This window comes from Sinocyclocheilus anshuiensis, unplaced genomic scaffold (assembly GCF_001515605.1).
Source record: "Sinocyclocheilus anshuiensis isolate Anshui unplaced genomic scaffold, SAMN03320099.WGS_v1.1 scaffold893, whole genome shotgun sequence".
In the NCBI taxonomy this organism is placed as follows: domain Eukaryota; kingdom Metazoa; phylum Chordata; class Actinopteri; order Cypriniformes; family Cyprinidae; genus Sinocyclocheilus; species Sinocyclocheilus anshuiensis.
In genome coordinates, this window is record NW_015555766.1 from 278,791 (window position 1) to 286,070 (window position 7,280).

The 7,280-nt window shown below is 39.0% G+C and overlaps 1 pseudogene; it reads left to right on the forward strand.

Annotated features, from left to right (window-relative positions):
• Positions 1 to 5,991: 5,991 nt before the first annotated feature.
• LOC107674146 (perforin-1-like) overlaps positions 5,992 to 7,280 on the forward strand; it is a 4,793-nt pseudogene continuing 3,504 nt past the window's right edge.

The window sequence follows — 7,280 nt, forward strand, 5'->3', positions numbered from 1 at the left end:
TTGTCACCTTTTCTTACAAACTCCAAAAGGAGGTATTTTTACCAATCCAAACAGTACACATACAGAATAAATGCCTCTTTATTTCAGCTTAGAAAAAGATAACCAGGTGCAGCTCCCTACAGCAAAGTCATCTTTCGGGTCAGGTTAAGCTGTGTCATTCATTTCAAATCTCTAATTTCTGCTTACTTGACTACAGTAGGCCAGAACACTCTCAAATATATTCTGAACCACAGCGTTGGCTTGAGAACACACTTTGAGAGTGCATTGCATAGATGCAGAGTTCTTAGGTTTTCAGCAATGCACATCAGTGTGAAGGTCCTTGCACACTTAGTCTGAAATTTTCGCATGCGTTTTTTCGTATTCATCATCCTAAAAATTAGTCATGCACAGAAACCTTGCATACTGTAGGTCCTTACACACCGAGTCCGAAATTCTCGTCCAAAACTTTTGTCCGTCATAAAAAAATCCAGATCGGGTTCAATTTTCTGTGTTTTCGCATCGGTTTCTGTGCGTGACAAATTTTTAGGATGACAAATATGAAAAAACGCATACGAAAATTTTGGACTCAGTGCACCTTGAGTGTGTCATTTGGTATCAAAACAATATAATGTAGAACTAACAAAGTTTTACCAGTCCACATGGCAGTTTCTTGGAAGGAAAGGGTATGTATGACAGTACACCTGCAGGCAACCACATGACCCAGCTTGATGGTTCCACACAGGACTGCAATTTAGCCTACATGTTTATGAGTGGAAATTACTTTGGAGCTGACCTTTATGCCTGATTTTAATAATAATAATAATAATAATAATGTTTTATTTATATAGTGCCTTTCCAGAGCTCAAGGACACTTTACAATAAACATCAGAAATGTAACATTTTTTATATTTCCTCTTGGCAACTATTGCACTGAAATGCTTATCTAGATACTGCTCACTGCATCTGTGATATTTTACTTAAAATAACTCCTTTTGTTATTGACAAACAATTAATTATGTATAGCAAACTGCAGTACATAGTGACGTACACAGCAACAGAGTGGGATAGAGTTTAGAAAAAGATGCAGATCTTTGCATTTCATGGAGTAGCTGTATATAATCATTTAAATGGATAGTTTTTAAAAAAACAAAAAACAAAAGATAATTCTGTCAATTTAATCACCCTCATGTAGCTCCAACCCTGTAAGATTTACTTTCTTTTGCAGAAAACAAAAGGATATATTTTGAAGAATCTATTGTCTTTTCCATTCAATGGTGATTGAAGATGTCAAATTAAAAAAAAAAAGGACACAAAATCACTGTAATTTAATCACAACATTAATCCACAAGACTCATACACTATTTTTCAAGTCTTTCAATTTCATGAAAGCAGTAGCTTTCAAGAAAGTAAGTTGCTTAATGAGCAAATAGTTCATTTCAGTTCACATATCACTATGCCACACTTGAGGCTTTTTGAGGCTTGACAATGAATGGGGAAGATGTCGCTGCATGAAAGAGACTGGACAACTTCAAAATTTCTCCTTTCTGTTCCCCAGAAGAAAGTCATATGTGTTTAGACCAACACGAGTGTATTCCATTAACATGTAGTTTTATGAAAGAGCCAGTAAGCTGCAGTTACAACACACAGTGCTCAAGTAGGAAATATTAACCATTTCCAGTGTCTGGTGGTATAGCAACACTGATCATTTAAATGGGATTTAGACTATAGCTATGAATGGGTAATACAAATGCAAATACTGGACTGGTAAGACCGAAGTAGCCAGGATGGGCAAAACTCATACGTACATGATTGAAGTAATGCAAGTTATTAATAATGATTTATTATAATAATTATAAATAAAAAAGTAAAACAATGACACAAAAAATGAAGCAGGTGACATGTAACAAAAGCACATAAAGAGAGAGGGCACTGTCAGCTTCCTCTTTTGAAGCAATAGGCTCTCTCACTCACCATGTGTGTAGATGTTCCCCAGCTCATTGTGCAGATAGAAGAGACTCTTGATACACTCCTGGACGGAGGAGATGGGTCTATAGCCTGTCAGGACATATCTGTTGAACTGTAAATGTGGAGGAGAGTTTGCCCAGTCCAGCAGTCTGGGGCCGTTTAAAAATGCCATAGCAACCAAAAACAGTCACGACGACGACGCTAAAACAACTATGCTATACATCTACACTTACACGCACAACACAGACTAAAAAAAGATTCGACACCCTAGACATTAGTCGGAGAAGTCCAGCCCGGTCATGTGCAGCCAGCTACATGGCTAACAGACCTGCTCTTTAGACGAAAGAATTTTGAAAAACAACTTTTTCCTCAGCGACGTTTTGTTTTCGAACGCTGGCGGCGGCGGCGGCGGCGTCATCCACACGGGTTGACGTAGAAATTCCAGGCTGCGTTCATAGTGAGCTTCGCTGATATGTACAGTGCTGCATGTAACATTTAAACGAAGTGCGGTCACACCCTGCTCCAGCCTTTCAAACAAACCCCACCAGTTTCTGTCAGCTCGACTTCAGAGGTGACCCATTCCTGCGATCCCTCCTACTCCGACTAAAATATCCATCCGTAGGCTTGGCATTTGTCATCCAGCGAACGGAGGAATGTACGTGGTGGTCAGCTCAGCTCACGAGAGCACGTCTCCCCTATGTTGCCAATGATGTTGCTGCTAGCTTGCAGTGATTTCAGCCAGCAGAGTTTTAAACGCGCGCTTTGGTGAGGAGATCCTTTTCTGAGAAGCGGCTAAGTCAAAAAAAGATTAATATCCCCTACATTCACCGGCGCATTTCTCACGGGCTGACTGATACCGGTGTGCGGGAACATGCGGCTGGTGGAGGGGCGCAGCGGCCCGGCCTTCACTCCTTATCATCCGCTGATGCTGCAGCGCGCTAATCCAGTCTGGACCAACTGGGATGAGCCGGGGGTGGCGCGAGGACAGGATGGATTCAATTTGTGCCTTTTAGATATTTTTTCAATTAATCTATATATATATATATATATATAGAGAGAGAGAGAGAGAGAGAGAGAGAATGTAGTATCACGATGACATAAAAATAGCCTATTTGACACTCTGTGTCTTACATTGATAGTATTTTTTATAATGATAGCTCAAAAGTAGCGATGTCCGATTCTGAACGAGTCGGATCTTTCCAATGATTTTGTTGAACATAACCGAGTTTGAACGATTCGTTCATAATTCGAACTAAATGATTCGCTTACGAATCGGACTGAATCAGTCCGAGTGAATCGTACTGAGTCATTTGTCCGAGAATCGGCTCTTGTCCGATTCGTAATGAGCCGATTTGGAGTGTACCGAGCATTTGATTTGCGACGCAAAATTACTTTCATTGAATAAAACAAATAAACAAAAGTTATGACATAGGCCTACTGGATATGTTCAGTTACCACTTGAATGACAGTTTAGGCCTACTGTATATTTTATTAAAATTCAGCCAGGATATTTAAATGAATTTTAGTAGCCTACTAGCCTATAGTTTATTTTAAAGGCAAATTATATTTAGATTCTTACATTTTGTTTTAAAGCGCTGATCATAGCTGCAGCTAAAGTGGGACACATGAAATTAATACCAACATTAATAAAAACACAATTGAAAAAGCGTAATAAACAGCAATATTGTACATATAGCTTTAGCTATTGAAATGTATAACTTGCCGGTATGCCAGAAAACACACGATGATGACGTAAATGAATCGCTGATTTTAACCGGTTCTTTGATACGAACAGTTCAAAAGAACCGATCTGCAGAAAATTAGTCGGACTTCCCTTCACTAAAGCGTAACGCCAATAATTACAAGTGTGGGGCTCTGCAGACCCCTGTCTCAAACTGCAGCACATTAACTATAAATTGGCAGATGGCATAATGACATTCAATGAGCTTTAAGTTTTCTGTATAATTCTTTATAACTAGTATATCTTTTTTAAGTGAAAATAATTTTTTGCATAAATCTGCATTAGGCTATTGAATAAAAGATTCAGTAAAGCTGTTCACATGCTTAAGTTTTAAGTTGTTTGGTAAAGAGTTACTATTTCATCTAATGTATTTTGTTTCCTTGCACATTTATTTTAGCATCGTGCAACAGTACAGACTATGTATGCAGTTCAAAATCCTTTAATTTCTTTAGTATCTTAACATCCATGTGACTTATGCAACACAATAAAACACATACCTAAATTAAAATTTCCAACCTCTGTGTGAAAAGTTTGTTTCTTTTTATGAGTCACGATGCCCAGACCAGACCATGCAGACCACAGTAATGATGACAACTTTATCTGCATCTGGGCCTGTGACCTCTTTTGATTAAATCTGCAAACAAGTCGTTGTATTTTTAACATAATTTAAAACAAACTAGTGAATTGAGGCGATAATGTTAAAAATGGTACAAAAAATGGAGAGGTTAAACAAACAAAGATATACAGTTTGCCTTATACATTTGCATTCATTTTAGCCTAAAAACATGCATCATGCATGCATCAATATACTGTTTGCATTATTTACAGATCTGAATCAGCAGTACACTCATGCAAAAAAATGTAGAGCTTTAAAAACAAGTAAAAAAACTTCCATCCTGAAAGGACTGTTTTAAGTGTCAAACATCTATGTTTAGAGTTTGATTTCTATCAGCTCGCTTTCTCAGGTTGTTAAGTTTTGCATATAATTATGTGAATGTCTCCATTTCTGTGTTGGAGATTCATTGCAACTGTTTATCAAATTCTGGTATAGGCACTTAATGAGTCTTCTTTTTTAAGGTATTTCAAGCATACATCATCTACCTGTTTTGCTGAAATTAAACCACATCCCTTGATGTCCTGCCAACAGCCATATCACCCTGCAGCCCAAGACTGGTTGCCCACTGAAGCTAAGCAGGGTTGAGCCTGGTCAGTACCTGGATGGGAGACCTCCTGGGAAAACTAGGTTGCTGCTGGAAGAGGTGTTAGTGAGGCTATAGAGACACTATACTGACAAAAAGCACCGTCCTTCGGATGAGACGTTAAACTGAGGTCCTGACTCTCTGTGGTCATTAAAAATCTCAGGATGTCCTTCGAAAAAGAGTAGGGGTGTAACCCCGGCATCCTGGCCAAATTTGCCCATTGGCCTCTGACCATCATGGCCTCCTAACCATCCCCATATCTGCTGATTGGCTTCATCACTCTGTCTCCTCTCCACCAATAAACTGGTTTGTGGTGGGCGTTCTGGCGCACTATGGCTGCCGTCGCATCATCCAGGTGGATGCTGCACACTGGTGGTGGTTGAAGAGATTCCCCCCTTCTATGTAAAGCGCTTTGAGTGCCCAGAAAAGCGCTATATAAATATAAGGAATTATTATGTCAAGCAATACATTTTCACATACATTCTTTCACACATGATGAGTCAGTGACCATCTAAGTGTGAATGTTCTTGTACCTGTCCATTGCAGGGGTTGGACACATGTGGTACATAAATGAGCACAGCACAGGTACTTCTCAGTCTGCATGTTGGGCGCTCTCAGATTATGATTAAAAAAACCTTGCAGGTAAATGAAAAATAACCTAAACTTACTCACTTCATTGTTAATCCGAGTTTATTGACTGATAATAATATCTATCTTCAAGCTATTTTTCGACATTGAACTGCTACTGTAAAAACTGTTGATGATGCTGAAGCACTAACAGCATTAACATTATTCTATCGATTTTGCATAGGAACAATATCATAGTGAAAGTTAAACTGCTCAAATCTAGCATGCCTATAAAGTGATTCATTATAAACATAAAACTTGTTTTATAGTTAGTACATTTCTACATAAGGAAGGGTCTAGGATACACCAATCAAATCCTGCACAAAGTTTTTGATTAAAACCAATATCAGCAAAGAACATTATAATGTATGCACGGAAGTGAACAATATTAATATTGTCCTCTAATAATCAGTGATTTTTTTTTTTTCAACTTTATTTCTGATTTATGTATATCACGGCAGGGTAACATCCAAACTCGCAATGATTCCAGTTATCCTGTGGTCTGGGCTTCTTCTGTACCTTCCTCCTCCAACCAGCCCAGCATGCTTTCTGGGTAAAGAAGCAGAGTGTCAAGATGCTAATTTTGTGCCAGGATCTGACTTGGCTGGAGAGGATTTCGACATAACTAAGATACAACGCCTGGGCACTTTTGTCATCGACATGTGTAAGTGGCAGCTCAAGAACAACACATGTAACCTGTGCAAAAACCCATTCATGCAGGACAAAAAGCAGAAGCTCCCGGTGTCTGTGATTTACTGGAGGGCCACCCAAAACTGCAGAAGGTCATTATACAGCTCCGTTTATGAGTCCAGCGAGTCCCTGGTCAGTTCCAGCACCTCCTCCGTAGAGAACAACTGGAAAGCCGGCCTGGGAATAGGCAACGTGGCAAGTAAGATGTCACTGATGTTGGCTGGAACGAACTCCAAACTCGCTGAGTATTCAATGACAAAGACCAAAAAGGCCAAGTTCAGCTTCATCAAACAGTCTACATCCTGCGGATACTACAGGTAAGACTTATCATATATTAGTCAATTGGTGTGATGAGTGTCATGGTTTATGGTTGACTGTATGTGCAGCACAATAAACTACTGTCTTCAGCTACAGCATTAGAAGCCACTCTTCTCTTCATCGGGAACTAAGCTATGCATTCACAAGGCTTACAGAGTCGTATGACAAAAGAAAGCTACTTGTCACTTGTTGAAAAGTTTGGCACACATTACATTGTCCAGGTAATCCAAAATATATCAATATCAATGTGTACTATTTCTCTCAGTCTGTCGCATATATGTCTCTGTTGTTTGTAATCTGTTCTGCAGGTGAAACTCGGTGGAGCAGGGCAATCTGTGACCAGTGTCAAACAATGCATGGCTACTCTACAGGACCTCGGATGAGGTCAAAACATGTCTGGACGTCGAGGCATCAGCAAGTGTAATGGGGAGGATCAGCATAGACACGGCGTACCGTCACTGTAAACAGAACAAAGACAAAAAACTGAACACGCACAGTTTTGCTAACAGGTTTGTGCTTTGACTTGGCTGAATGTGATTTAAGACAGACCCTGAATTATCAGCTAAATTATTAGTTAAAAATGGCTGAACATTATAGTCTGATAGAAATATTAGTTATACAAATATTAGTTTAGTATGTGTGAGTGTGTGTGTGTATATATATATATATATATACATTAAATGTGTCTCATATTAATTATTTTATTTTATGCACATTTGCAAATGAATGAATAAATAACTTTACCTCAAATGCTGCTTCAG